At 34.7% G+C, this 12,868-nt stretch overlaps 2 pseudogenes; both read left to right on the plus strand.

Moving 5' to 3' along the window:
* LOC108662315 lies at window positions 280-4,110 on the plus strand (annotated as a pseudogene).
* LOC108661907 lies at window positions 5,333-11,775 on the plus strand (annotated as a pseudogene).

Genomic DNA, 12,868 nt, shown 5'->3' on the forward strand with positions numbered 1-12,868 from the left:
TTGATCTCGTGCCAATAAAAAGAAGGAAGAGATTTCAATTTTCAAGTTCCACGGTGAGACTTGGAGAGCAAGGTTTACTCCCGAGTGGCAAGAGTCCTAATCCTTATATATATATATTTTGAAGTCCTACTCCTTTACCAATTTAACTAAAACCCCTATAAATTCCCAAGACCCAAACCCTTTTTCCTCTGTGATTACTCTTCTCTGCCTTCTTTTTTCTTATTTGTTTCGAGTTTGCTCAGACTATAATTTGGTAAGCAAAGAAGAAAGAAGAAAAAGATGAAGGTGATAGCCAACATATTTGTTGGCGGTTTTGGGAGGAAATACCAACCCTTCTGCTGATGATTTGAAGCACATTCTTGGTTCTGGTATTCCTTCTTTTTCCCTCTATTTCTTGAGTAATGCGTTGCATGTTTTCTTTTTGTCCCTACTGATTTTATGTTTTGAAAGATGAAAACAATTATTCCTGCGGATTTTGACATTCTGCTTTTTCTCTATGGAAGATTTTATTATTGTTCATCCCTGAATTCCTTTAGTTTCCACCTATGTTTAGTTTGAATTTTGGTCATTGGCAATAATTTACATTACACATATCAGTTTGAGTGTTTTAAGCGGGAACAGACTCCTAAATTAAGTAGGACAATTGGTCTGCATTTTTCCCTTTTCACATAATATATGTATTATTCAATGTTAAAATTTTTTCTATAGTAGGAATTACGGAAAATATAAAGTAGCGTAAGGGAGAATCAAACAAACTTATAATAAGTTCAGGTTTATTATTTTCTACCTTTTTATTACTTTTTTCTTCCTACATCTTACTGTTGGAAGCAAATAATAATACTAGTAAAGGTAAAAAAATGTATTTGAATATAAAAAACAATAATTTAAAAGAAACAGAAGTTAAGATTTAACTTTCATGGATAGCAAATTATCATAATTTTACTTTTATATAGAAAAAACATGTTTAGAATGATATTATACTTAACCATTTACTGACTTCATCAGGCATAATTTTGTTTCTAGTAGTGAATGTTTTCTTGGTAGCAACTTTCGTAAGTAGTGGAAAGAATAAACAAATAAAACCGTTATTAATTTTAGTTTGTTACTGCTGCTTTCGTTAACAGTTGGAGTTGAAGTGTTGAGTTTTAGGTTGACTAGAATTCTAGATCTTATTTGTTTATGATTTTTTGTTTGTGTACAACATATAGTAGTTGTATGGTTTTAAACTTCTTATTCCACATCGAATCCTAATCACATTATACTTTGGACTTTTATACTATAAAAGTGGATTTCTAGGCTTTAGAATTGAAAGTAACGCTTTGAGAGCTCAAGAGAGGGAACATCTTGTAACTCTATCTTTTGCTCTAGGTGGATCTAGAGTGATTTGAGTGAATGTTCTTGGGAGATTATTGAGGAAGAGTGTGTAAGGGATCTTGGGTTGTTTTGGGGAACCATAAAGGTCAATTTATTGTACTTTAAATTCTCAATAATAGAAGAACAGTTTCACTCTGTGGATGTAGGCAAGGGGCCAAACCACGTAAATTCTTGTGTTTTTCTGTTTGCTTATTTTCTCTGGATTTTATCTTTGTTGATTCTTGGGCAATTTTCCCAACAAACTGCTATCAGAGCTTCGGGTTCGGTAAATTCAAGATTCAACAAGGATGTCGAAAGTTACTAGTTCTACGAATTTTTCAATTGAGAAGTTTGATGGGAAGACTAGTTTCACACAATGACAGAGAATGATGAAAGATCTCCTTGTGTAACAAGGTTTAATGCGCCCTTTGCTAGGAAATGAGGAAAAACAACCAGATGACATGAAAGATGTTGAATGGGCAGAGTTGGAGCAAAGGTGTGTGAACACTATTCGGCTTTGCATTGGAGATAATGTGTTTAATCATGTTATTGATGAGGATTCTGCTTTAAGATTATGGGCAAAGTTAAAGAAAATTTACTTGACGAAAAGTCTTTCTAACAAGTTGCAGCTTAGGCAAAAGTTGTATCGCTTGAAGATGGAGGAGAATGGAGACCTCATGAAGCATATGCATGAATTCGATGGAATCATTGATCAGTTGAAGAAGGTTGATGTCAAGGTGGAGGAACAGGAAAAGGCACTATTGTTCCTGGCTTCGCTTTCAGACTCCTATGAGGTATTTGTGGAATCTCTTATATGTGGGATGGATACAATAACGTTAGAACAAGCACAAGCAACGTTAATGTCTCGTGAAGCCCAAAAAAAAGTAAAGAAGGGGATAGAGATCCAAATGGCTTGACATTGGTAATTGAGACTAATAGGAGGAAGTCAACTGGTAAAGGATCTAAGGGTGGCAAGTCTAGATCCAACAATGTTCAATGCTTTAAATGCAAAAGGTATGGGCATATTAAAAGGGATTGTCCTACAAAAGAGGATGAAAGTAATAAGAACAAAGGTGAGTGTGCTTTCGTTGCTGAAGGTGATGATTATGATGTCCTTACAATTTCAGAAAATATAGATGCAAATTTTGATTGGTATTTAGATTCTGCTTCTGTTACTCACTTATGTTATCAAAAAGATTGTTTTGATTTACTTCAAGGAGGGGTGGTTGGGAATTTGACTTTGGGTAATAAGTCAATAGTGAAGGTCATGGGTCTTGGAGTGATGAAAATCAAAATGTTTGATGGGGTTGTGCGCTCTTTGGGTGGTGTGGCCTATGTCCCAAAGATGCATAAGAATCTAATATCATTGAGCCTGTTAGACTCCAAAGGGTATGGATATTCTACTTGTGATGGAGTAGTAAAAGTCACACAAGGCGACATGGTCTTGATGAGGGGGAATTTGCATAATGGCTTGTATCATCTAGAATGTGAGGCCTCGAAAGGATGGGAACAGTGCACAGGGGATGGTAGCTATCAAAGTGAGATTTCATTTGCCGAGGAGGTGATGAAAGGTTCTCATGGTGTAGACGATGGTGAAAGGACGAAAAATCTTGCCCGTAGTGAATTGGAAGGCTCGTCGAGGTCCCTTTTCGAAGTCAATTAGTGCCATTGACTTGACGGCTACACAGGTGCGTTGGCCGTTTTGTGGAATCAAGTGTTGGACCATGCTTGATTCGGTATGTGTAGTCGTGGTAATTATAAAGGTCAATGATTTAGAAAGTCTTATGTTTGGAGAGTTGTTCAAGGTGTTGGAAAGTAGGTGGAGTTAGGAAGTTGCAATTAGGTGCGACTAGTGGAAGAAGTTTAAAGAGTTTGAATTCAAGTCAAAGGTGGAGATTTGTTGAGTTTTAAGTTGACTAGAATTCTAGATCTTGTTTGATTATGATTTTTTGTTTGTGTACAACATTGAATAATTGCATGGTTTTAAACTTCTTATTCCACATTGAATCCTAATCACATTCTACTTTGGACTTTTATACTATAAAAGTGGATTTCTAGGCTTTAGAATTGAAAGTAGTGCTTTNCAACATTGAATAATTGCATGGTTTTAAACTTCTTATTCCACATCGAATCTTAATCACATTTTACTTTGGACTTTTATACTATAAAAGTGGATTTCTAGGCTTTAGAATTGAAAGTAGTGCTTTGAGAGCTCAAGAGAGGGAACATCTTGTAACTATATCTTTTGCTCTAGGTAAAGCTAGAGTGGTTTGAGTAAGTGTTCTTGGGAGGTTATTAAAGAAGAGTGTGCAAGGGATCTTGATTTGTTTTGGGGAACCATAAAGGTCAATTTATTTTACTTTAAATTCTCAATAATAGAAGAACAGTTTCACTTCGTGGACGTAGGCAAGAGGCCGAACCACGTAAATTCTTGTGTTTTTCTGTTCGCTTATTTTCTCTGGATTTTATCTTTTTTGATTCTTGGGCAATTTTCACAACAGAGTTGAAGCTGACGATGACAAGATTGAGTTGCTTTTGTCCCAAGTCAAGGGAAAGGATTTGGCTGAGCTTATTACCGTTAGAAGGGAAAAATTGGCAGCTATGCCTTCTAGCGGAGCTGCTGTCGCGGGTATTGCTGCAGTTGTTGGAGATCCTGCTGCTGCTGCTGCTGCCCCTACTGTTTCTACTGAGGCCAAAGAGGAGGAGAAAATCCAAGAAGAATCAGATGACGACATGTGCTTTAGTCTCTTTGATTGAGGAATAATTAGAATATTAAAAACTTAATTTTCTATGTACATATCAATTAATAGGATAGGATCATCGTTGGTAAACATACATACATACATACATAATTATATATATAATATATATATATATATATATATATATATATATACTGCTAATACATTTCCAGTTTAGATATGGATATAAGTTTTTCTGTTTGTGTTTCTTCCTTCATGTTTTTCTTATGCTTTTGCATGTTTAAGCATTCGATTCTTATCAAAGTTTTTAACATTAAGCAAGTACAGCTATTACATTACCAGAATAGTGTGCATCATATTGATCTATCTCATCAATTGCAAGGAACAGAGAAAATAATTTATTTTCTCTCATTAGTGAGAGTAATTTATTTTCATCAAAATATGTTGTCAGTCTGATAAAATGATATATACATAAAATGGACTAAAAGATCATTAAATTTAGATAGTAATTTGAAATTGGCTCTCCTTTTGTCTCAAAGCTTAGCTGCTTCACATAACTTTAAAAAGTAAGGTTGGAGAGCTTGCCAGGAAAGGAAACCCAAAAGCAAAACAAAGAAGACGTTTCGAAGTAAAGTCGCATCCAACTCCTGACACTGAACATTAACCTATTTTAGCGTTTTCCTGTTTGTTCATATATTATTCTTAAGGAGCTAAACTCGGTGATTGTGTACCACACGTAGATGGAACCCACAATGATTTTTGAGTCTAAACCCATTGTAGCCTACCACACGTAGGTGGATCTTATTGATAGTGTACAAGTGGCTGAAACTCGTCCCAAATATTGAAGCTTCCACCCATCTCTCAGCCTTGAACCAAGTTTCAAAAACAGGGACCTTCAATACCGTTTCAAAATTCTGTTTTTGTTTCGTTGGTTTCTTTGGCCATATCGCCATATCATATTGTCCTTCACATATTTAATGTTCAAGTAATATAGTACTCTTTTCTAATATTTCGTAAATGTTGTGTTTTGTCCTTAAAGAGCATCGCCATGTATATGTCTCTTTACTCTTCCTTTACACACATACCAGTCAAATACTCAGGGTCACTGCGCACCACGTACTGAAATGGAGTTTACTTGAGACAAACAAAAATGATAAAACTGTCCAACAGTCCACACAGTTCTAGGCCTTCTAGCCAACCACATCTATCACAATTCACAGAATAAACAAGGTGCTTATGTATGCTCTTTCATTAGCAGCGAAGTTATACCATACTGAAATGAACTTGCAACTTTTCTATATATAGCAGAACTCGGTGCCCTTCTGTTACAATGCACTTTCCCTGTTCCTTCTAGTCGTATTGCCATGGGTTCCCTGTTGGCCAGCTTCACTTTGTCTTGTTCCTTTTCATGGCTCAAGGCCACTTGATCCCCATGGTAGATATTGGTAGACTATTAGCATAGCGTGACGTGATTGTTACCATAGTTACGACACCTCATATATTAGAAATGAGATGAAGAAATAAGTCCCAAAGTATTATGAATGGCTGAACACCTGATGAAGAAGTGAAGCCATAAGCAAGACCGGGGGAGCTGTTGTACGCACCGTTTTACTAAACACAGGAGGAAAGGCAATAGAATAGATGAAGCGCACCATTTTACTAATAAGCCATTCTTTCAAAAATTAGTCAAGATTAGTTAAGTCGCTTAACTTAGGAATAGTTAGAGTTTTTCTCTTTCATCTAAACATAGTACTGTATATATTCAACTTGCACTATACCTTATTTTTCTAATGAGAATGTTCCCAATATTCTCCCATCCTGCTGCACAGTCTTTTGCTTACACCATATTTTTCATGGTATCAGAATAGGTCGTTTCTAAGGTTTAGTGGGATATCACCTTCTTTTAAAGGAATCATTCATCTTTCATTGAATCAATAAGTTCATTTGAAGAATAGACTAGTATTTTCTTTCCATTTTCAAATCAGTGATTGTTCATTTCCTTTATTTTCATTATTGAAATCGATTGAAAAACCTACAACTATGGCTGATTCAGCTGAGTCCAGACCAACTCAGACCACAACTTCATCACAGACTAATACATCACTCAAATCCCTCCCATAGCTAATCCTCAATCACCTTATTATCTACATCATATTGACCAACCAAGCTCAACAACTATTAACCCCAAACTCTCTACTAGTGATTACATTACCTGGAGCAGATCCTTTTTACTTGCCCTTTCCATCATAAACAAACTTGGGTTCATTAATGGAATCATACTAAAACTTGAAATCATAGATCCACTTTTTCTATCATGGACTTGCTGCAATAACCTTATTGTAGCTTGGTTACTAGATTTGATTTCTCAACTAGTGATTTCAATCATATTTTATATGGATTCAGCCTTAGAAATGGAACACTCTCAAGTAGAACTTTGCTCAGCCTGATGACACTAGAATATGCAATCTTCAATATACGTTGGGGAATGTAACTCAAGGAACAAGAACTGTTGATGCATATTTCATTGAATTGAAGGGACTTTGGGAGGAAATGAAAAGCTACAGACCATTGCCTCATTGTGAATGTGGGAATTGCAACCCTATTTGTTTTAAAAGGTACTTAGACTAGCACCAAAAAAGCATGGTATTCAGGTTCTTGAATGGGTTGAATAAGTCCTTTGTAGCCATTAGGTCCTAGATTATTCTCATGGATCCCATTCTTGCACTTGACAAAGTATATAGTTTAGACTTAAGAAAAGAAAATCAGAGGAATGTGATGTTTCAAGCTCAACCAACAATTGAGTCTTCAGCTATGATGATTAATGCAAAAAGCAAAAGAAAATGGAAGAAAGATATTGTTTGCAACCACTGTGGGAAGAAAGGGCATACTAAGGATAAATGTTTCAAAATCATTGGTTTTCTAGGGGACTTCAAGTTTACAAAAGGGAAAGGAAACAACAGGAAGGGAAAAATAGTAGTAAACAATGTAGCCGGAAGCTTTGAAGCAGTTACTGGGGAAGAAACTCAAACTGAGCAAGAAAAAGATTCAAATGGAATTGGTTCCATGTCTCAATTATCAATTCTTCAGCAGCAGGTAAGCAAGATAATGGGGCTTTTAAATGTGAATGATACAAATGGAAGAGATGGTAATAATATATCAACAACACCACAAATAGCCAAACATTCACTAGTCAATTCAGCATTTGCAAGTATTGTCTTAAATCATTTCTGTTTCAATACTGTGAACAATTTGCCATGTAAATATGGAAATGTGGATACTAGCATGATAAAACAAGATCATTGGATAATGGATTTAGGTGCATCAGATCTTATATGTTATACCTTAGATGTTTTTGCTCATGTTAAGTCAGTACACAATTGCTTTGTTCAGCTGCCAAACAACAAAAAAAATTCTTGTGTCACATATAGGGACTGTTAAATTAACAAATTCATTGATATTGCATAATGTCCTATGTGTCCAAAGTTTCAAATTCAATCTCATATCAGTAGGGCAAATTACAAATGATGAGAAGGCATTAGTTCTTTTTACTGACAAACATTGTGTTGTCCAGGACATACCATTATGGACAGTGATTAGGGTTGCTAAAGCCTACTAAGGACTTTACTTGATGTAAGGCAATCAAAATGACCAAGATTTCTCAAAATTTTCTTTCGAAAAGCTTGTAAAGTTTCGCAAAGTTTTCTGTGTTAATATTTCAAAAGCATATAACAAATCCTTTGACCTATGGCACTCTAGGTTAGGCCATACATTTGTTGAAAGCATTAATGTAATTAATGAAAGGTTTCCAGATGTGAAGTGCACAAAAGACTTACTTTGTGAAGTTTGCCATTCAGCTAAACAAAGAAAACTCCCTTTTCCAGTTCATATTCAAAGTTCTCAAAAACCATTTGAGTTAATGCATATTGACATTTGGGGTCCATATGAGACACCAACATTATCTGGACAAAGATTCTTTCTCACCATTGTAAATGATTACAATCGTTTTACTTGGATATTTTTAATGAGGAACAAATTAGATGTTTTGACGATTATTCCTTCATTTGACAAATATGTTCAAAGACAATTTAATTCATCAATTACATTTTTGAGGTTTGACAATGGTCAAGAATTCAGACTTGGTGATTTTTATTTAAAAACAAGAATTGCTCATCAATTGTCCTGTGTAGAAACTCCACAGCAGAATGTTGTTGAAAGAAAACATCAACACATTCTATCTGTGGCAAGAGCTTTTAAACATCAATCAAGTGTTCCACCACATTTTTGGGGTGATGCAGTAGTTACTACAGTGCATATAATCAATAAGGTGCCAATTAGAATACTAAAAAATAGGTCACCTTATGAGTTATTATGCAACAAACCACCTTTCTATGACCATTTTAGGATATTCAGATCTTTATGCTTTGTGTCTACACTATCACATACTAGGAAGAAGCTAGACAAAAGAGCAAGTAAATTTGTTTTTTTGGGCTATCCAAACAATGTCATAGGTTATAGAGTGTATGATCTTGATGCAAACAAGGTCCCTACATCCAGAAATGTTGTTTTTTATGAAAAAGTATTCCCATTTCAATATTCACAGCAAAGTACACAATTATCTATATTTTCTCAAGCACATGATGTGCATGCTGCTCACCAAAGTCATTTTGATACTTATTAACCTAATTTCCCTTTACATGGCGACACATCAGCTGATCCAAGTTTGTTTGAACCCGTTTCACCTTCACAAACTCAGGAAAACGCCAGATTCCAATGATTTGCTATCAAATTCACATAACACTGTCAACATGCCTACCATAGTTGGAAGTATGCATACTGATACAACCAGCAACATTGTTCATGATAGTAATGATTTGGAAACAGTTTTGCCAGTTAGGCAAAGTACAAGAATCAAGCATACTCCTAAATATCTTGATGTATATTATGCAGATTTACCTTCCAAAACAAATGCTGTCACAGCATATCCAATTTCACAACACTTATCCACTCAACATCGATCACCTGCACATAAGACATTCACCATTTTAGTTTCACAAATACAAGAACCAAATTTTTATCATGAAACCATTAGTCATTCACATTGGAAATATGCCATGAATCTTGAACTGAAAGCTATGGAAGATAATGATGCATGGAGTTTAGTTCCTAAACCTCCTAATGCTCATGTAATAGGTTGCAGGTGGTTTTACAAAGTGAAACTCAATGCTAGTGGACCAATTGAGAGATATGAGGTAAGATTGGTGGCTAAAGGCTACAATCAAGTTGTAGGTTTCGATTACTAGGAGACCTTCAATCCTATTGCAAAGCAGACCACAGTAAGAGTATTTTTTGCATTAGCAGCAGCATACATTTGGACATTGTCACAATTAGATGTGAACAATGCTTTTTTACATGGAAACCTACAAGAAACTGTTTACATGGAGTTACCAAAGGGTTATTCCATTAAAGAGGAGTATCTTACAGGAACAAAGTTGGTGTGTAAGCTACATAAGTCACTTTATGGACTAAAACAGGCTTCCAGACAATGAAATGCAAAATTCACAACCTCCATCCAACAATATGGATTTAAACAATCGACTGTAGATTATTCTTTGTTTATTATGAAGACAAAAGAGGGAGAATTTATTGCATTATTGTTGTATGTAGATGATATCTTAATTGGTAACACATCTGTTGAAGCAGCAAACAGTGTTAAAGAATTTTTGAACACACAATTCAAATTGAAAGAACTTGGTACGGTGAAATTCTTCTTGGGGTTAGAAATTGCCGAATCACCAGAGTGAATCTTTATATGCCAAAGAAAGTACACGTTAGATTTACTAGAGGAGCATGGACTCTTATGGGCTAACCTGCTACTACTCCTATAGATTACAACTACAAGTTACATAAGGCTGAAAATGAAGAAAGATTAATAGAACCTACGAAATACAGGCAACTCATTGAGAAACTGTTATATCTTACATTTAGCAGGCTTGATATTTCATATGCAGTTCAAATTCTTTCCTAGTTTATGGAAAAACCATCACAAAAGCATCAGATAACAACTTATAGAGTGTTAAAGTATTTAAAAAGTTCACCAAGACAAGGAATATTGATAAAGTCCAAATCAAATTTAAAGGTCAAAGCTTATTGTGACAATGACTGGGTAGGATGTCCAAACACTAGAAAATCAGCCACCAGATATGAAATATTCATTGGAGATTCCCTTGTAAGTTAGAAGTAAAAGAAATAGTCAGTTGTGGCGAGAAGTTCTACAAAAGCAGAATACAAATCAATGGCCACAACTTGCTGTGAGATTATATGGATAAAACACCTTCTGTCAAACTTTGGAGTCAAACATGAAAAGGTGGTAGAGCTATATTCAGATAGCCAATTAGCTATACACATTAGCAAAAATCTAGTTTTTCATGAGAGGACAAAATACATTGAAATGGATTACCATTTTATTTGAAAGAAGGTTATGACAGAAGAAATCAAGCCAGTATACATCTTAACAAATCTGCAGATAGAAGACATGTTTACAAAGGCTTTGCAGCCTAAGCAATTTCAAAATCTGTTGAACAAGATGAACGTTGACAACATCCATCGTTTATCTTGAAGGGGAGTACTAGAAATGAGATGAAAAAATAAGTCCAAGAGTACTATAAATGGCTGAACACCTGATGAAGAAGTGAAGCCATAAACAAGACAGGGGGAGTTGTTGTACACACCGTTTTACTAAACACAAGAAGAAAGGTAATAGAATAGAGGAAGCACACCATTTTACTAATAAGCCATTCTTTCAAAAATTAGTTAAGATTAGTTAAGTTGCTTAACTTAAGATTAGTTAGAGTTTTTCTCTTTCATTTGAACATAGTACTATATATATTCAGCTTGCACTGTACCTTATTTTTCTAATGAGAATGTTCCTAATATTCTCCCATCTTGCAGCGCAGTCTTTTGCTTGCACCATGTTTTTCATCATAATGCAGGCATAGTCCAAAAATCAATCGCCAATGCCACGGAATCAAGGCATCCTATCCGTTTAGTTGAACTCCAGTTTCCTTTCAAAAGAGTAAGATTACAAGAATGGCGTGGGAATATAAACATGCTGTCTTCTATAAATTCTTTAGTGCAGCAAACATGATGGAAGGAGCAGTGCATAAATTATTTAAGAAGCTAACACTCTAACTCAGTTGTATTATTTCAGACATGTGCCTGTATTACACCAGCAAAATTGCTAGCAAGTTTCAATTTCCAAGGATTGTGTTCCAAGGATTTTGCTGCTTTTGTCTCCTTTGTCTGCACAATATACACTCCTCCAAGATACTTGAGAGCATAACTTTTGATTTTGAATATTTCACCATGTCAGGCTTGTCTAACACGGTTGAATTTACTAAAGTTAAGTTACCACTTAACTACGATGAAACCTAGATGAAAATTTTTGAACCAATAGGAGAAGTTGACCAAGCATCTTAGGGGGTTGTCATAAATACTTTTAAAGAGTTGGAGTCATCATATGTCAAAGAATACAAGAAAGTAAGAAAAGACAAAGCCTTATGCATTAGTCCAATTTCTCGAGCCATAAAAAAGAGCAGGATAAGGCTCAAAGGGGTAACGCGGCTTCAATTAATGAGCACCAATGTTTAAGAGGCTTGATTCTCAAGAATCGAGCTTTGTAGTTTATGCTTGTCTTGGAAGTAGTTGGTGTATTTTAAAATAAAAGGTTGTCTCAAATAATGAAAAGCTATCTTAGCTTAAAAGTTATCTCACATAAAATAACATAGTGTGACTATTAGATTGTAGGTAGGTTTTTCATGTAAATAGTTATATCTCTTGGTAAAGTGACATATTGAAAATCACCTCTAAATCCAAAGGTTATAAGACAATTGAAAAAACATCACAACTTAAAAGTTTGAATATGAAAAGTTATCTTTTCATATTGCAGTTCAAAGATTATGTCTTATGGAATGAATGGTTGTCTTTGCATTAGGTGATTATTGAAACAATATTTTTATTCAAGGATTGTATCTTACAAAATGCAAAGGTATTTTTAAGACAAAAAAGTGCCTTGATGAAAGGGTTGTGTCCTTGAAAAGAGACACTTCTAAGCCTATATAAGGACTTGTTATCAACTATCTTGACACACCAAAAACAAATAAGATAAAGAGTAGAAAAATCAAGAGCATTACAAATGTTATATTATGAAATTAAACATAAGCACTTAAGTTCCCATCATTTATCAAAAGAATCCAAATTCCTTATAATATACTTGTTACAGAAAGTAGGCTTTAAAGTCGAAGAACTTTGCAAACCCTCAGATGTATTTAGCGGTCTATTTTTATAAACTGCAAAGATGAAGTTAGACATTGGTTTTATTGTATCTTTAAAGCTATATGCATAATTTTCTTTTTTACATACTGAGTGGTGGGGGCGAAATAAATATTAAAGATAACGTCTATTAAGTGGATTGCCTTGAAGTCAAATTTGTCGGTTCCTTGAATTCCATCTAAATGCCATTTGCGCCAACAATTTTAAGACTTATGTTTCATGGTGTTGGAATTCAATGGCTTCCCTAAAAGAGATATACCAATTCGTTGGCAAAAGATGGACTAATTTGATGGTGACAAGGAAAGTGACAAAATGGTTCCTCATCAAATTACGAGTTAAGTTTTCTTTCCTTACTTGATTTGTATGATATTGTATTTGGTATGCATGGAAAATGTATATTGGTTAGAATAAAGGACTTCGTTATGTTCATATATAATCTTGATATGGATAAGGTTATTGTTATATCTTTTATAATTGACATACTT

The sequence above is a fragment of the Theobroma cacao genome, chromosome 5, assembly GCF_000208745.1.
Source record: "Theobroma cacao cultivar B97-61/B2 chromosome 5, Criollo_cocoa_genome_V2, whole genome shotgun sequence".
Taxonomy (NCBI): Eukaryota; Viridiplantae; Streptophyta; class Magnoliopsida; order Malvales; family Malvaceae; genus Theobroma; species Theobroma cacao.